General features: G+C 46.3%; 1 pseudogene; it reads left to right on the top strand.

The window, feature by feature from the left end:
- The window catches only part of LOC112070234 (gamma-aminobutyric acid receptor subunit alpha-6-like), a 15,674-nt pseudogene extending 2,105 nt beyond the window's left edge, over positions 1–13,569 (top strand).
- The last annotated feature ends 6,108 nt before the right edge of the window (positions 13,570–19,677 follow it).

The raw sequence follows: 19,677 nt of genomic DNA, 5'->3' as shown, positions 1-19,677 counted from the left end.
CCCTCCTGTAGAACCTCTTCACCATGAGGTAGACCCTCCTCCCTGGACCCTCCTGTAGAACCTCTTCACCATGAGTTAGACCCTCCTCCCTGGACCCTCCTGTAGAACCTCTTCAACATGAGGTAGTCCCTCCTCCCTGGACCCTCCTGTAGAACTTCTTCACCATGAGGTAGTCCCTCCTCCCTGGACCCTCCTGTAGAACTTCTTCACCATGAGGTAGACCCTCCTCCCTGGACCCTCCCTCTCTGGACCCTCCTGTAGAACCTCTTCAACATGAGGTGAATGAAACGCTTTGTAGCCAATTAAGACTGACTATTATTATTATTATTTAACCTTTATTTAACTAGGCAAGTCAGTTAAGAGCAAATTCTTATTTTCAATGACGACCTAGGAACAGTGGGTTAAATGTCTTGTTCAGGGGCAGAACGACAGATGTTTACCTTGTCAGCTCGGGGATTCGATGATTCGATCTTGCAACCTTTTGGTTACTAGTCCAACGCTCTAACCACTAGGCTATTGTGCCAGTCCAGTGCTGCTTTGCACAGAGGAAACCAGTTGTGCTGTGTACACAGTTTTTACACAGATCTATATGATGAAATCAGAAGTCTAATGTTGTGTATTCTGTGTATCTCAGACTAACCATCGTTGCTGAGTGTCCCATGAGGCTCATGGACTTCCCTATGGACGGACATACCTGTCCTCTGCGGTTCGGCAGCTGTGAGTATTCAGTCCTTCGTTTGGCTCTTTCATAAACTAATTAGGGCTGTCAGAGTTAAATCAGTTAACTTGAGTTCACTTTTTGTAATTTTATTTCACAGATGTTTTTTTTWAATTGTGATGAATTGCATTGTCTAAAAAGCGATCAAAATACACTGAAAACATCATCTACACTGCTAAAAACAACAATGCGATGTCAAAACGAGTTGACATTGAGGTTAAAGAAAGTGTGCTTCGAACTGTTACTGTAGACACAATCAATCCATATTCTTGTCATGTTTTTTTTTGTATGAAAAAGCATAAATTACAGCTTCATTTGAGCAAATTCTGAATTTGCGATTAATCGTGATTAATCACAGCAAATCCTGTGATTTAACTCAATTAACTGTAAAAGTAACATTTTGAAATGATTGATCGTAACAAAACAGCCTTTGAGCAGAGAGAGAGAGAGAGAGTTTGCTTCATGCACTGAATCAGTAACCTTGGTATGCTCCAGCTTCCTCAAAACAGTTTGCTCCATATCCCCCTTTATACTGCACTGTATAAGGAACAGGGACCATTTCAGACATGTTCGATGTTTTGTTATTTCTGTCAGCATTATATATAGGAATGGTGTGACAATTGAATGATCTTGTTTCTGTATACTTCAGATGGGTACACGAACAGCGAGATCACCTTCACCTGGAGGAAGGGTCTGGAAGCTTCTGTAGACTGTCCTCAGGAGTCTATCAGTCTGCTACAGTATGACCTGGTGGGGCAGAAGTTATCCACGGAGACGTTCAAGTCCAACACAGGTAAGGACCCACTGTAGGCTAATATACAATTAGAAATCATTGGTATACCGAGAAGTGTGTGTGTGTGTGTGTGTGTGTGTGTGTGTGTGTGTGTGTGTGTGTGTGTGTGCAAGTGGTGTGTGTGTGTGTGTGTGTGTGTGTGTGTGTGTGTGTGTGTGTGTGTTGTGTGTGTGCATCAAACTTAATATTTATACACTAAATTCATTCATTAATAATGGTGATAACCCATATATATTTTTAAGTTTACACATTTGCATATTTAACTGAACTAAAAAGTCTGTGGCAACATGTATTTGGTATTTTCAGGAAGCACATTAAAATGTAAAATTCAGACAAAAAGTGTGCGTCCAAATGGCACCCTATTCTTTATGGGCCATATGGTCAGAAGTAGTGACCATATTCTATGGTCAAGTAGTGGACCATTTCCTATGGGCCATACGGTCAGAAGTAGTGCACCCTATTACTATGGCCATATGGTCAGAAGTAGTGCACCCTATTCCCTATGGCATATGGTCAGAAGTAGTGCACCCTATTCCTATGGGCCTGGTCAGAAGTAGTGCACTATATAGGGAATGGTTGCCATTTGAGATATAGCCTATAACAGTAAAAATCCATTACTTCTCCCTGCTTGCTTCACCAGCCTGGTGTGGTATACAGTAAGGCGTGCCTCCTAAGAACTCATATTTCCTTGAACAGCCATCTAAGATGCTTAAGTGGTCAAGCTAATGCGTGCGGTCTGCTTCAAACTAACTGGGGCTTAGAGCCTATGAGTGATCCTAGAGAGAGGTGGAGGGAGAGGAGAGAGAGAGAGAGGGAGGAGAGAATAGGAGAGAGAGAGGGGGAGGAGAGAAGAGAGAGAGAGAGGTGGGAGGGATAGAGAGAGAGAGAGAGGTGGGAGGAGTGAGAGAGGAGAGAGGTGAGAGGGAGTAGGAGAGAGAGAGGGAGAGGGAGTAGGAGAGAGAGAGGTGGGAGGAGTAGGAGAGAGAGAGGGTTGGGAGGATAGGAGAGAGGAGGTGGGGGAGGAGTAGGAGAGAAGAGGAGAGGAAGAGGGTGGGGGGAGTTAGGAGAGAGAGAGAGAGAGAGAGAGAGAGAAGGAGGGGGAGGATAGTAGGAGAGAGAGAGGTGGGAGGGAGTAGGAGAGAGAGAGAGGTGGGAGGGAGGGAGTAGGAGAGATAGAGAGAGAGAGAGCAGAGCAGAGCCTACAGCAGCACCTAGATATTCTGCACAGATTCTGCCAGACCTGGGCCCTGACAGTAAATCTCAGTAAGACCAAAATAATGGTGTTCCAAAAAAGGTCCAGTCACCAGGACCACAAATACAAATTCCATCTAGACACCATTGCCCTAGAGCACACAAAAAACTATACATACCTTGGCCTAAACATCAGCACCACAGGTAACTTCCACAAAGCTGTGAACGATCTGAGAGACAAGGCAAGAAGGGCATTCTATGCCATCAAAAGGAACATATAATTCAACATACCAATTAGGATCTGGCCAAAAATACTTGAATCAGTCATAGAGCCCTTTGCCCTTTATGGTTGTGAGGTCTGGGGTCCGCTCACCAACCAAGATTTCACAAAATGGGACAAACACCAAATTGAGACTCTGCATGCAGAATTATGCTAAAATATCCTCCGTGTACAACGTAGAACACCAAATAATGCATGCAGAGCAAAATTAGGCCGATACCCACTAATTATCAAAATCCAGAAAAGAGCCGTTAAATTCTACAACCACCTAAAAGGAAGCAATTCCCAAACCTGCCATAACAAAGCCATCACCTACAGAGAGATGAACCTGGAGAAGAGTCCCCTAAGCAAGCTGGTCCTGGGGCTCTGTTCACAAACACAAACACACCCCACAGAGCCCCAGGACAGCAGCACAATTAGACCCAAGCAAATCATGAGAAAACAAAAAGATAATTACTTGACACATTGGAAAGAATGAACAAAAAACCAGCACAAACTAGAATGCTATTTGGCCCTAAACAGAGGGTACACAGTGGCAGCATACCTGACCAGTGTGACTGACCCAAAGTTAAGGAAAGCTTTGACTATGTACAGACTCAGTGAGCATAGCCTTGCTATTGAGAAAGGCCGCCGTAGGCAGACATGGCTCTCAAGAGAAGACAGGCTATGTGTACACTGCCCACAAAATGAGGTGGAAACTGAGCTGCACTTCCTAACCTCCTGCCCAATGTATGACCATATTAGAGACACATATTTCTCTCAGATTACACAGATCCACAAAGAATTCGAAAAGAAACCCAATTTTTATAAACTCCCATATCTACTGGGTGAAAATCCACAGTGTGCCATCACAGCAGCAAGATTTGTGACCTGTTGCCACAAGAAAAGGGCAACCAGTGAAGAACAAACACCATTGTAAATACAACCAATATTTATGCTTATTTATTTTCCCTTGTGTACTTTAACCATTTGTACATTGTTACAACACTGTATATATACATAATATGACATTTGTAATGTCTTTCTTGTTTTGAAACTTCTGTATGTGTGTTTACTGTAAATTTTTATTGTTTATTTCACTTTTGTATATTATCTACCTGACTTGCTTTGGCAAACACATGTTTCCCATGCCAATAAAGCCCCTTGAATTGAATTGAGAGAGAGAGGTGGGAGGGAGTAGGAGAGAGGTGGGAGGGAGTAGGAGAGAGAGAGAGAGAGAGTGGAGGAGTAGAGAGAGTGGAGGGAGTAGGAGAGAGAAGATGAGGTGGGAGGGAGTAGAGAGAGAGAAGAGAGAGAGAGGATGGGAGGGAGTAGGAGAGAGAGAGAGTGGAGGAGAGAGAGAAGAGTGAGGAGAGAGAGAGAGAGGGAGAGTAGGGAGAGAGAGAGAGGGGAGGGAGAGAGAGGAGAGAGAGAGAGGGTGGGAGGAGTAGAGAGAGAGAGAGAGGGAGGAGGAAGAGAGGAGAGAGAGGGGAGGGAGAGAGAGTGAGATAATGTTTCTCCAGGCAGGACCCAGCAGATCCCTAGAACAGCACCGAGAGGCGAGGAGGAGGCAGTCTCGCAAAGATAGGGATGGAGTGGCCCAGTTACACATAACAAGGAGGGTGAGGCGAGGGCGGAGGAGAGACTACAACTATTTGCACATTGCTAAATAGCTGATAATATAACACTTCAAATGTTCTTTATCTTTTGTGAACATTATGAGTGCAATGTTTACTGTTAAATATCTAATAGTTTTTTGTTGATGTTGTTAAATTAGTTTCTTCTCACTTGTTTATTGTTTATTTCACTTGCTTGGCAATGTAAAATATGTTTCCCACGCCAATAAAGCCCATTTGAATTGAATTGAGAGAAAGGAGTGTTTAGACAAAGTGTCGTAGTGTAGTGTAGGGTATGGGTTGTGATTCTGGTGCGTCTCTCTCTTTTCTTCCCCCGTTCCATTCTTTCTTTCTCTTTCCCTCCCTCCCTCTGTATTTCCCCTCCCTCCCTCCCTTCCCTCTCCCCTCCTTCCCCTTCTGTCTCTCTCTCCCTCCCTCTCTCCCTCTCGCTTCCTTCTGTCCTCTCTCCCTTCCCCTCTCCTTCTGTCTCTTTCTCTCTCCCTCCCCCCTCCTCTCTTCTTCTGTCTTTCTCTCTCTCCCTCCCCTCTTTCCCTCCTCTCTCCTTTGGTCTTCTCTCCTCCCCTTCTACCCTCCTTCTGTCTCTCTCTCCTCCCCCCTCTCCTTCTGTCACCTCCTTTTCCCTCCCCTTCCGTTCCACTCCTCTCTCCTTTGGTCTTTCTCCCTCCCCCCTCTACCCTCCTTCTCTCTCTCTCCCTCCCCTCTCTCCTGTCTCTCTCTCCCTCACCTCTCCTAGGCAATCAGCAATTAGTAGAGGGAGGTGTGCTCTCCACTTCTGCTAGGCAAAAAGCAATTTGGGGGAATGTTTATTTTAGCCTCTAAATCAATATGTCAAGCAAACTGAATGCTCAAACGGATTGATGAATGAATATCTATAGTTATAGCAAGCGGCGGCCGTGATACTAGAGGTTTTGTCGCAAAACTAAGATCGTCGTCGAAACAAAGACTGTTCTGCCAAGTTGTTGTGCAGAAGGAGAGAGAGGAAGACTCCGCCTAGTTATTTTCAGATGTTTGATATTTTTCTAGCTTTGGCAACTATGTGTTTGTTTTATTTATTTTATTATTATTTGTTGTTGAAATTACTGCCTTTTTCGATCTTGTCTCATCGCTGCAACTCCCCAACGGGCTCGGGAGGCGAAGGTGCCAGTCATAAGTCCTCCGAAAAATATGACCAGCCAAGCCGCTCTTCTTACATCCGCCCGCTTAACCCGTAAGCCAGCCGCACCAATGTGTCGGAGGAAACACCGTTCACCTGACAACCGTGGTCAGCCTGCAGGCAGCCGGCCCGCAACAAGGAGTCGCTAGAGCGTGTTGAGCCAAGTAAAGGGTGAGGATTTAATAATAAATAGACATGAATCAAAGCAAAAACAGCGTCTGGACAAGAGAAATAAAACAACTTCAATGCAGACACGGGGATGAACCTGAGGAGGTGGCAGATATAGTGGAGGCAATCAATGATGTGATGGAGTCCAGGTGAGTCTGATGAAGAGCTGGTGACAGGTGTGCGTAATGGTGACAGGTGTGCGTAATGATGAGCAGCCTGGTGGCCTCAAGTGTCAGAGAGGGAGAGCGGGAGCAGACGTTACAGTACTCGCCCTCTAGGGGCGCCACCTGGCGTCCTACCTGGGCGAATCTGATGGACCGGCCGAGGCGCGGGAGCCCGACGAGCCAACCGAGGCATCCCCAGTTGCTTCGGCAGCGGCACCCGGACCCGACGTCACCAACTAAAAAACTAAAAACTCCCTGATGCTTCCAATTGTGGTGTCTGCATTCTGTAACAGAAAGACGCTGGGAGACTTGAAGCAGGTACATGTTGAGGATTTAATAATAAATAGACGTGTCACTGAGGCAATCCACACTTCCAAAGCTGACTATCTTCTCTGTTCTCATCCTCCTTGACCTATCCGCTGCCTTTGACAATGTGAACCATCAGATCCTCCTCTCCACCCTCTCAGAGCTGGGCGTCTCAGGCTCTGCACACTCTTGGATTGCATCCTACCTGGCAGGTCGTTCCTACCAGGTGACATGGAGAGGATCTGTGTCTGCACCACGTACTCTCACTACTGGTGTCCCCCAGGGCTCAGTTCTAGGCCCTCTCCTCTTCTCTCTATTTACCAAGTCACTTGTGTTATATCATATCCTCACATGGTCTCTCCTATCCTTGCTATACAGATGACACTCAAACACTTTTCTCCTTCCCCTCCCTTCTGACATCCAAGTGGCGACAGGCATCTCTGTGTGCCTGGCAGATATCTGAACTTGGATGTCGGCCCACCTCCTCAAGCTCTACCTCGACAAGACGGAGCTGCTCTTCCTTCCGGGCAAGCCCTTCCCGCTCAAAGACGTTTCAGTCACGGTGGACAACTCCACAGTGTCATCCTCCCAGAGTGCAAACAACCTTGGCAACACTCTGTCGTTCCCTACAAACTTCAAAACAGCGACTCGCTCCTGCAGGTTCATGCTCTACAACATCCGTAGAGTACGACCCTATCTCACACAGGAAGCGGCGCAGGTTCCTAATCCAGGCACTTGTCCTCTCCGGTCTGGACTACTGCAACTCACTGTTGGCTGGGCTCCTCGCTTGTGTCATCAAACCCCTGCAACTTATCCAGAACGCTGCAGCCCACCTGGTTTTCAACCTTCCCATGTTCTCTCATGTCACCCCGCTCCTCCACACACTCCCCTGACTTCCAGACGAAGCTCACATCCACTACAAGACCCTGGTGTTTACCTACGGAACACCAAGAGGAAGTGCCCCTCCCTCCCTTCAGGCTATGCTAGGACAGCAGAGACCCTGACCATCTTCTGAAAACATCTGAAACCCTACCTCTTCAAACAGTATCTTAAATAGTCCTCCTCCTGACCTAGACCCCCCCCCCCAAAAATAAATAAATAAATACAAACTGAACCTGCACTTGACCCCCCCCCCTCTTTTCTAGCTCCGATTCTACTGATTGCTACTTTATTGAGGAAAAATGTACTTTCTATATCTGTAATATGTGGTGGTCCCACCGAGTTTAAGATTAATGCGCTAACTGTAAGTCGCTCTGGATACGAACGCCTGCTAAATGACTCAAATGTAAAAAATATATTATTCTCTGACCTACTCTGTCTTAGGGTAAGGGGTTAATCACGCCCCGTGGGCAGTCAGATACAGTATCTTCTCTATATGTCTCTAATTGGTTCTATCGCTACAGCCTTTCCAGGTCCAAGGACACCCAAGGACAATTCTCCTCTCCCGTGGTATCTTCTTCTCTCCTGTATCAGTGTTGTGGTCTCTCTCTGCTGATACCTATTCTGTTTATCTTTCAGGTGACTACTCTGTCATGGTAGTCCATTTTCTACTACAGAGGAAGCTAGGCTACTACCTGATTCAGACGTACATCCCTCTGATTATGGTGGTGGTGCTGTCACAAGTAGCCTTCTGGATCAACAAAGAGTCTGTACCTGCACGCACTGTGGCTAGTATGATAACAACCCTCTGTCACTGTGTCTAGTATGGTAAAAATCTCTGTCCTGTGTCTAGTATGGTAAAACTCTGTGTGTGGTAGTATGGTAAAACTCTGTAATGTGTCTAGTATGTAAACCTCTGTCACTGTGTCTAGTATGATACCTTGTCACTGTGTCTATATGAGTATCACCCTTGTCACTGTGTTAGTATGGTAAACGCTCTGTGCATGTGTCTAGTATGGTAAACCTCTGTCTGTGTTGTTGGTAAAATCTCTGCTCTTTTTGAATTAAGAGAGACAGAGAGAGAGAGAGACAGAGAGAAGAGGAGAGACGAGAGAGACAGAGAGCATTTCAAACAGAGATAACGTTAGATGGTGGCTGGCTGCTACTGCCTGAGCAGTAGATGAGACGATGAAAATGATGTTGGACCTGACAGAGACATGGAATATTTTGGAATTGAATGTTCTATTAATTGAAATTTATTTTAGAGAGACAGAGAAGATCTCTGTCTTAGTCTCTCTCGCTCACTCTCTCTGTGGTTCCTCTTGTCTCTCGCTCTGCTCTCCGTCATCTCTCTCGCTCGTGCTCTCTGTGCTCTTCTCTCTGTGTTTCTCTTCGTCATTCTCTTTGTGTTCTTCTCTGTGTGTCTCTCTCATCTTGTGTCTCTCGTCTCTTGTGTTGTCTCTCTGTTCTCCTTCTTCTGTTCTTCTCTTCCTCCTGTTGTCTGTCGCTATCTCTGTCCTACTCTTCTCGTCTCTGTGTCTCTTCTCTCGCTCACATCCTTGTCTTCTCTCTTGTTTTCGTCCTCATCTTCGCTCTGTGTCTCTCTCTCTCTGCTCATCTCTCTGTCTCTTCTCCTCCGTACATCTCTCTGTTCTCTCTTCTCTGTGTGTCGGTCTTCCTCGTCTCTCCTCGTCTCTATTCTATGCTCTTCTTTTCTGTGTTCTTCTCTTCTTTCGTCACTCTCTCTGTTTTCTGTCGTCACTTCTCTGTCTTCTTCTTCTGTGGTGTCTGTGTCTCTCTGTCTTCCTTCTTGTTGTCCTCTCTCCTCTCTTTGCTCCTTCTTGGTTCTCATCTTCCTCTGTGTCTGTGTCTCTCTGTCCTCTCCCTCTCCTTCGCTCGCTGTGTCTCTCTCCCTCGCTCTCTCTCTGTGTGTGTCTCTCTCTCTCTGTCTGTGTCTGTGTCTCTCTCACTCTCAATAGTGTTCCAAAATGTAATTCAGCCTACACTGTATATCACTTCATATACCCAATGCAGGATGTGACTGGGAGAGACTGTGTGTATACAGAGGCTCTGAGAGGGAACAGGCAAACGAGCCACAGATATAGGGTTGAAGATGTAATCTCTCTCTCTCTCATAATAGTGTTCTAATTCTGTTTCTATGGTCTCCTTCTCCCCCTATCCAAACAACCAACAGGCATCACCACGGTCCTCACCATGACAACCCTCAGCATCAGCGCCCGCCAGTCTCTGCCCAAGGTGGCCTACGCTACAGCCATGGACTGGTTCATCGCTGTGTGTTTTGCCTTCGTGGCATCTGCGCTCATCGAGTTCGCCGCTGTCAACTACTTTGCGACGCTGGAGGCCAACAGACTGAAGAAGAAGAACGCCAGGCAGAAAAAAATGGAGGCCCTAGCTGAAGCAAGTTATGATGAGGAGGATGATGAGAGTGCTTCATCTGTAAGTTATTTACTGGACGGGTGGATGGCTGGACACACTCACATATACACAGACATGGTTAGGGTTGGTAGCTAGGGGTTTTACACTATGCAGCTGTAACTGTAACGAGCAGTATTCACCAAGACTGGCTATCTCCGTTCAACTACATTACACCATCACTAAGACTCTCCCCATTCAACTACAGAACACCATCACTAAGACTCTCCCCATTCAACTACAGAACACCATCACCTAGACTTCCCCGACATTCAAAACTATCAGAAACCAATCACTAAGACTCTCCCATTCAACTAAGAAACATCAACTAAAGACTCTCCTATTCAACTATCAAGACACGCATCACCTTAGACTCTCCCATTCAACTACAGAACATACCCATCACTAGACTCTCCCATTCAACTACAGACACCATCACCTAGGACTCTCCCATTCAACTACAGAACACCATCACTAAGATTCCCATTCAATCTACAGAACCCATCATAAGACTCTCCATTCAAACTACAGATACACCATCACTAAGACTCTCCCCATTCAACTACAGAACACCATCATTAAGACCTCCCTCATTCAACTCAACAATCACCTAGAGAACACCATCACCATAGACTCTCCCATTCAACTACAGAACACCATCATCTAAGACACTCTCCCCTTCAACTAACATTAACACCATCACTAGACTCTCCCCATTCAACTACATACACATCATGTAAACTCTCCCATTCACTATAGAACACCATCACTAAGACTCTCCCCATTCAACTACATTACACCATCACTAAGACTCTCCCCCTATTCAACTATAGAAACACCATCACTAAGACTCTCCCCATTCAACTACCGACACCATCACTAAGACTCTCCCATTCAAACTACAGAACACCATCACTAAGACTCTCCCCATTCAACTACAGAAACCATCACCAAGACTTTCCCCATTCAACTACAGAACACCATCACCTAGACTCTCCCCATTCAACTACAGAACACCATCACTAAGACTCTCCCATTCAACTACAGAAACACCATCACTAAGACTCTCCCCATTCAACTACAGAACAATACATATAAGACTCTCCCCATTCACTACAGAAACATCACTAAGACTCTCTCCCCATTCACTACAGAACACAATCACTAAGACTCCTTCCAATTCAACTACAGAACACCATCACCTAGACTCACCCCATTCAACACTACAAGACTACCAATCACTAAGACTCATCCCCATTAACTACAGAACACCATCACATAGACTACCATTCAACTACAGAACCATCACTAATACTCTCCATTCACTATTACTATTACAAACAAACCATCACTAAGTAACTCTCCCATTCAACTACAGAACACCATCACTAAGACTCTCCCCCTTCAACTACAGAACACCATCACCTAGACTCTCCCCATTCAACTACAGAAACACCATCACTAAGACTCTCCCCATTCAACTACGAACACATCACTAAGACTCTCCCCTCTTCAACTACAGAACACCATCACTAAGACTTCCCATTCAACTACAGAACACCATCACTAAGACTCTCCCATTCAAACTACAGAACACCATCATACTAATTCCTCACCCCATTCAACTACAGAACACCATCACTAGACTCTCCCCATACAACTACGAACACCATCACCTAGACTCACCCATTCAACTACAGAACACCATCACTATAGACTTCTCCCATTCAACTACAACACCATCACTAAGACTCTCCCATAACTACAGAACACAATCACCTAAGACTCTCCCCATTCAACTACAGAACACATCATTAAGACTCTCCACAATTCAACCTACAGAACACCATCACTAGACTCTCCATTCAACTACAGAACACCATCACCTAGACTCTCCCCATTCAACTACAGAACACCATCACTAAGACTCTCCCCATTCAACTACAGACACCATCACGTGACTTCTCCATTCAACTACAGAACACCATCACTAAGACTCTCCCCATTCAACTACAGAACACATCACTAAAACTCTCACCATTCAACACAGAACACCATCACTAGACTCACCCATTCAACTACAGAACACCACTTACTAAGACTCTCCCCATTCAACTACAGAACACCATACACTAAGACTCTCCCATTTCAACTACAGCACACCATCACTAAGACTCTCCCCATTCAACTACAGAACACCATCACCTAGACTCTCCCGTTCAATCTACAGAACATCCACCCTCCTCTACAATCCACCTTTACAAGACCTCCTCTACATCCACCCCTAAACCCACCCACCCCTCCTTCATCCACCCTCTACATCACCCCTAACCCCTAATCTCCTCTACATCCCACCTCTAACCCCTCACTCCACCTCCTACATCACCCTCTAAATCCTCCACCCTCTCTAACCTATCTCCTCTCATACCACCCCTACCCTCCAACCACCCCTTAATCCACCCTTCCTCTAATCACCTCTCCTCTTCTCCCCCTAACCTCCACCCCTACCCTCCAACCCACCCCTAATCCTCCAACCTCCTCTTCATCCACCCTAACCCTCCTCTTCATCCACCCTAACCCTCCACCCTCCTCTACATCCACCCTCACTCTACATCCACCGCTAACCCTCCACCCCTCCTCTACATCCACCCTCCCTCACCCCTAACCCTCCACCCTCCTCTTCATACCACCCCTAAACCCTCCACCCCTCCTCTTCATCCACCCCAAACCCTCCACCTCTCTACATCCACCACACTCCTCTACATCCACCCTCTCTACCTCCACCCCTAACTCCACCCTCTCTTCATCCACCCCAAACCCTCCCTCCTCTACATCCACCCTCCTCTTCATCCACCCCAACCCTCCACCTCCTCACATCCACCCTCCTCTACAAATCCATCCACCCCTAACCTCCACCCCTCCTCTTCATCCACCCTAACCCTCCACCCCTCCTCATCCACCACCCCTCCTCTACATCCACCCTCCTCTAACAATCCATCCCTAACTCCCCACCTCTCCTCTAACTCCACCGCAACCCCACCCCTCCTCTACCTCCAACCGCTAACCCTTCACCCCTCCTCTTCATCCACCGCTAACCCTCCACCCCTCCTCTTCATCCACCCCTAACCCACCACCCCTCCTCTACATCACACCTCCTCTACATCCACCCCTAACCCTCCACCCCTCCTTTTCATCCACCCTCCTCTACATCCACCCTAACCCTCCACCCCTCCTCTACATCCACCCTAACCCTCCACCCCTCCTTTTCATCCACCCCTCCTCTACATCCACCCCTCCTCTTCATCCACCCCTAACCCTCCACCCCTCTAATCCACCACCCCTCCTCTACATCCACCCTAACCCTACCACCCTCCTCTACATCCACCCCTAACCCTCCACCCCTCCTCTTATCTACTCCACCCCACCCCTATCCTCTACATCCACCCCTAACCCTCCACCCTCCTGACCATCCACCTAACCCTCCACCCCTCCTCGACATCCACCCCTAACCCTCCGCCCCTCTATGTCCCACCTTAACCTTCCACCTCTAACACTTCCACATGTCCTCTACATCCACCCCTAAACCTCCACCCCTACCTCCCATCACCCTTTCCCCCCTGCCCATCAGAGAGTGGGGGCCTGAAGAAGAGTATAACTCCATAGCCCAGAGTGAGCCCGGTGCCCATCTTCCTGCTGCAGGGTTCAGCTGTGTCCCCCATTCTCAGCGCCGGCTGGCACCAGCCCCATAGACCAGTACTCCCGCATCATGTTCCCGCTGGCCTTCGCACTCTTCAACCTCTTCTACTGGATCATATACCTGGGCAAGGACACCATGGAACAGGCCAGGATGGTAATAACTCTCTATTAGGACAGCATGGACATGGCCAGTATGGTTAATAAACTCTCTATTGGCAGCTGGAACAGGCCAGTATGGGTTAATAAACGATCTATTAGGACAGCATGGAACAGGCCAGGTATGGGTTAATAAACTCTCTATTAGGACAGCATGGAACAGGCCAGTATGGGTTAATTAAACTCTCTATTAGGACAAGCATGGAACAGGCCAGGTATGGGTTAATAAACTCTCTATTAGGACAGCATGGACAGGCCAGGTATGGGGTTAATAAAGTCTCTATTAGGACAGCATGGAACAGGCCAGGTATGGGTTAATAAAGTCTCTATTAGGACAGCATGGAACAGGCCAGGTATGGGTTAATTAAACTCTCTATTAGGACAGCATGGAACAGGCCAGGTATGGGTTAATAAACTCTCTATTAGGACAGCATGGAACAGGCCAGGTATGGGTTAATAAACTCTATTAGGAAGCAATGGAACAGGCCAGGTATGGGTTAATAAACTCTCTATTAGGACAGCATGGAACAGGCCAGGTATGGGTTAATAAACTCTCTATTAGGACAGCATGGAACAGGCCAGGTATGGGTTAATAAACTCTATTAGGACAGCATGGAACAGACCAGGTATGGGTTAATAAACTCTATTAGGACAGCATGGAACAGGCCAGGTATGGGTTAATAACTATATTAGGACAGCATGGAACAGGCCAGGTATGGGTTAATAAACTCTCTATTAGACAGCATGGAACAGGCCAGGTATGGGTTAATAAACTCTCTATTAGGACACCATGGAACAGGCCAGGTATGGGTAATAAACTCTATTAGGACAGACATGGAACAGGCCAGGTATGGGTTAATAAACTCTCTATTAGGACAGCATGGAACAGGCCAGGTATGGGTTAATAAACTCTATTAGGACAGCATGGAAAGGCCAGGTAGGGGTTATAAACTCTATTAGGACAGCATGGAACAGACCAGGTATGGGTTAATAAACTCTATTCTGTTCTATTAGGACAGCATGGAACAGGCCAGGTATGGTTAATAAACTCTCTATTAGGACAGCATGGAACAGGCCAGTATGGTTTAATAAACTCTATTAGGACACCATGGAACAGGCCAGGTATGGGGTTAATAAACTCTCTATTAGGACAGCATGGAACAGGCCAGGTATGGGTTAATAACTTCTATTAGCGACGCATGGAACAGGCCAGTATGGTTAATAAATTCTCTATATAGGACAGCATGGAACAGGCCAGGTATGGTTAATAAACTATATTAGGACACCATTGGAACAGGCCAGGTATGGTTAATAAACCGCTCTATTAGGACACCATGGAACAGGCTAGTTATGGGTAATAAACTCTCTATTAGGACAGCATGGAACAGGCCAGGTATGGGTTAATAAACTCTATTAGGACAGCATGGAACAGGCCAGGTATGGGTTAATACACTCTCTATTAGGACAGCATGGAACAGGCCAGGTATGGGTTAATAAACTCTATTAGGACAGCATGGAACAGGCCAGGTATGGGCTAATAAACTATATTCTGTTCTATTAGGACAGCATGGAACAGGCCAGTTGTGTTAATCAAAAAATGTAGGCTAAACTTGTAGGACATACTAAGATCATTCAAAAGTAAATTGCATTTTCAGGCCAGATTGTTAATGTCATTTATAAAACTGTGCGGAGGATTCACGTCAAAAGGTGGCTTACGAACGAAACACAGAAAGTGCTTACGCACAAAAATATTCTKATTATAACAGTGTGCACGTCCACGCCGGTTTCCCTTTATAAATCCCAATCAACTCGAAATTTGGCGCACGTGAGCGAGCGTCTTGTCCCACCCTTTTGACGCCCATAGTGGCCTATAAATAGTCAGTGAAATGCCCCTAATTAATATTCATCCATACTGACTGCATGACGACAAATCCCGACAGAAAGGCAAAAATAAAAAGGTAACCTAGTGTGAATTGGAAGTTGTTGTTGGGGAGGTTGAAGCAAGGGGAAAAAATGTGTTTCGTGGACACAGTGTGGGCATTAAATGCCAAAAAGGCGTTAGTGGCAGCATGTTGCGGACGCTGTGAATGCTGCTGGCTCAGAAGAAGAAAAAAGTGGAGGCCAAAGGGCGCATTGACTTACACAGACAACAGGGCGGAGGAAAGGGGACACCGGAGCTCAACCCCTTGATGAGCGACTTGTCGTTATTATAGGGAATCCCTCCTGAGTGGAGTGGTGACCGAGGGGGACACGGACATGCCAGACGCACCGGATGATCCAGGTATGTAATTAATATTCCCTCGTTTGAGAAGAGTAAACCAAATGCATTCAAGTTTAATAAACATTTATTTACCAACAATTTACATTTTATTATTTTTAGTCGCTGAGTGTTCCAGCGGGGTCGGTAGTGCGGCTGAGCAGGAGCTGAGTGTTCCAGCGGGGTCGGTGGTGCGTCTGAGCAGGAGCTGAGTGTTCCAGCGGGGTCGGTGGTGCGGCTGAGCAGGAGCTGAGTGCGCCAAGCCCCGGCGTCTCCACTGCACCATCGTGCGTCACAGCCCTCCAGCGGCCGTATCCTCGCAGACGCATAGAGACACCATCGACGCTATTAACGAGGTTGCCAAGGAGTTGAAGGAAATAAATGTTTTGACATAAGCTGTATATTGAAAGAATTACTCAGTGTTATGTTTCCTACCTTGTTTTTACAAGCGACGCTTCACACGCTGGCGCAAGGCGCCGCGTTTGGATCAAACGCCTGGGGATAGGGGTCGGGGCCAACAACCAACCGCGTCAGGGGGTAAAGCCACATTCCTTAGCTGTAACACATGATGTAGCACAGTACACGCCCTCAACGTCGCAGGCCTTTTCAGGCTTGTATAAAAGGTTTCCGCCTGAGGAATCGAGGCAGCGCCATCTGCCCTTAAGAAGTGCTCCACAACAGCGCACATTGTAGTTCCTCTTCGCTCTGTGGGTTGGCGAAAGGGGTGAGCAGCCACCGCTTGAGGGGGATACCCACTGTTGCCTGCAAGGATAGTGAATGGGTTAGGCACTGCAGTAGAGAAATTGCAATTGATTTAATATTTCTACATTACTCATCCGTACCTAGAAGCCAGCCATCACGCACAGCTCCGGCCTCAAGTCTGCGCCCAAGACTGTTTCGCTATATGAACGAGACATGGGTTGACCCAGGCCACTACACTAGTACCATGTCCGCATCACATGATTTGGACATTAATGGAATGAAAATGCGTTCAGTTAACGCAAATTCATTCGCACTCGGTGCCCTTATAGCAAAATGAGTGCAGTCAATAGCACCGATTACATTTTGGGAAACTGAACATTGCTGCAAATTGCACTTTATTTATTTAGTTCACCCACCGTGAAAGGTAACTTTACGTAGAGGTGCGTCAAGCCAATTATACATCCTAACACGTCTGGCATAACGCGGCTAAAGGTTGGCTGAGAGATCCCTGACCGGTCAGCCGGTTGCCAGAAATCCGAGGGTTGTCAGGACTTGACTTGGGACAGGCACTGCTTGGTTTCTGTGGGTGCGTCTCCGTAAAGCTGGACCCACTACAGCACGGCGATCCAAGAGAATAGCTCTTGGTAATCGGAACCGGATCATAAACCAGTCATCATTGGCCAGTAAATCTTTCTGGTCTCTGAAAATTCTCTTCGCCAAATCTTCCAACAGTGCTAAAGCAGCTATTGTGTGTCATTACGCATTGTAATTGCATGCCTTTTTATACTCACCCATTTGATCGTCAAAGCTACCCAATTGCGTAACACCTTCAGTGACATTATCACATTGACAGTTCTGCGCAACGAACATGTGATAAAACCCCGACTGAGGCGTCGAAAACGGCATCAGTTTAAACGTAATTTGTCCCACTGTTCACATTATTTATTAGAATACATTTCATAATATGCAAGTATTGTAACTAGATCCAATTAAATATGATTCCCGATTAAACTGTACAACATATATATCCGTTTGTATTTATTATCCTAAATCATGTTTTTTTTGTGTGCACTCCAGGGAACTCTTCATATATAATACGTGAGAGGTAATATTTCGATGTATTTTACAGAATGGTATCAATTTCAAAACGTTTCTCGAGTTTCAGCCATCAAGTTGCAGTTAATAATTTATCCTGTTTATGTGCTTAGGTATGGGTCAAAGTGTCCGTGGAGGACCGCACATTCTCCCGTCAAGTAAAAAAAAAAAAATGAAACCCAAAGTTTGCTTAGAAAGTGTCATACGCCTTCTTTTGTGCCTAAGCAACGTTTATAAATAAGGCCCCAGGTGTGTGCAATGAATGATCAGGTAGAACAGAAAACCAGCAGGCTCCAGACCTCGTAGGGTCAGAGATAAATAGCTCTGGTCTATGATACTAAAAGTAATGAAAAGACTCTGGTGTGTCATTGCAATGAAAAAAACAGATCAAGTTTGACGTTTTGGTCATAACTTTTATGTTAGGACCTTGCCACTTGTGTTACTGTAATATTAAACAGTAACACCGGTGAGAAGCTCCTAATATTAAACAGTAACACCGGTGAGAAGCTCCTAATATTAAACCGTAACACCGGTGACAAGAGCCTAACATTGACCAGGGCCGATAGGGTAGTGCACTACTTTTGACCAGGGCCGATAGGGTAGTGCACTACTTTTGACCAGGGCCCATAGGGGGCCACTTGGAACACACAGTATCAGCTGCATATTTGACCATTCTGAATCTGTATCAACAACACAACACAGACCCACTGAATGTAACTGCTCTCAATTATTACCCACTGTTTTTGTCAGACTTTTATCCAGACTGTAAAGACATGAATACTGTCTGACGCTGGAACAGCCTCAGGAGTTGTAGACACAAAAGGGGAAGAGGGTCGCTAGCTGGAGGATGTTAGATGGTTCTGTTGTCATCTAACATCAGAGAGCGAGAGAGAGAGTGAGAGAGAGGAGGGGTTGAGAGAGGAAAGAAATAGGGGAGAGGAGAGGAGGGATGAGGCTTGCTTCTCTCTCCCGTTCTCTCTTGGATTTCAGTGTTGTAGTGGGGCCTGTGACTCTGTAAGAGGCACAGGCAGGCTTCTGAACAGCATTGGTTTGCACTGTTTGCATTCAGCAGTTTGCCAGCATCATAGATTATTCATCCACTTCTTTTTGATTTGTGTGTTTTCTCCGTTGTGTTGGTGTGTGTGTGTGTGTGTGCATTTCGTGCAATGCGCACGTGTGTGTGGGCGTGGTCTTCAGGGATGGCTGGAGAATAGATAGTGGCCAATGGCATCCATGTTTTAAAGCAGCCGCTCTGCCCAGGACACAAGGGACATCTCTTCCAACAACTGATTCAGCAGGTTCTGGGCCGAACAAGTGTGAACAGGAATTAGACTGAGGGTGTTTCTTTGATTTTTTGTTGCTATTCAAGTTTGCGCAGTGTGGATTGTGAAATGTAATGTGCAACTGCGTGAGTATCTTGTTGTAGAGCGGAGGATCAGATGAATGCAACAATGGCTGTTTACAAACACGCTTGCAGGTAGATGACGAATCAGTTGAGGCACAGGGCTCATCTCTCTGCAAGGACAGAGACACACAGTATGAGCAGAAACAACCTATGAGGAATGAGAGGTAGGGCCAAATCTGCACCACAGCCCCACGACACACACACACGACACTAACACACACATCACACACACACACACTACTATACACAACACCGCACACACAATCACACACAATCCCGACAATCATCACTACAGCCACACATCAGAAAGGTTGTAAGTATGTAGATCAATCCTTTTTCCAATGATACTGTATATACTGTATCATTACACGTAATGCTGCTCTCTCGTCTGTCTGCTATAGCTAGCAAAGGTACGAGTGCAGAGACACTGTGCCCGCTCTGGGTCATCTGTAATAAGAGTTTGCAGACATTCACGTTCCAGTAGGCTAAAGCAGGCCGCACATCTTGTGCCGTCTGTCGCTGGTAGTGGCAGAACGTTCTCACAGAAGCAAGCCAATCAACATTTTCTGACAGGACGACACTTGATGGGCATTGATGTTAGACAATCTCCATTCACTCTAAATACAACTCACATTCTCTTGTGTAATGGGATGAGTAACGGACCT

The sequence above is a fragment of the Salvelinus sp. IW2-2015 genome, unplaced genomic scaffold (assembly GCF_002910315.2).
Source record: "Salvelinus sp. IW2-2015 unplaced genomic scaffold, ASM291031v2 Un_scaffold1265, whole genome shotgun sequence".
In the NCBI taxonomy this organism is placed as follows: Eukaryota; Metazoa; Chordata; class Actinopteri; order Salmoniformes; family Salmonidae; genus Salvelinus; species Salvelinus sp. IW2-2015.
Note: the sequence above shows the minus strand (reverse complement) of the source record. Positions and strands in the feature narration are given on the sequence as shown.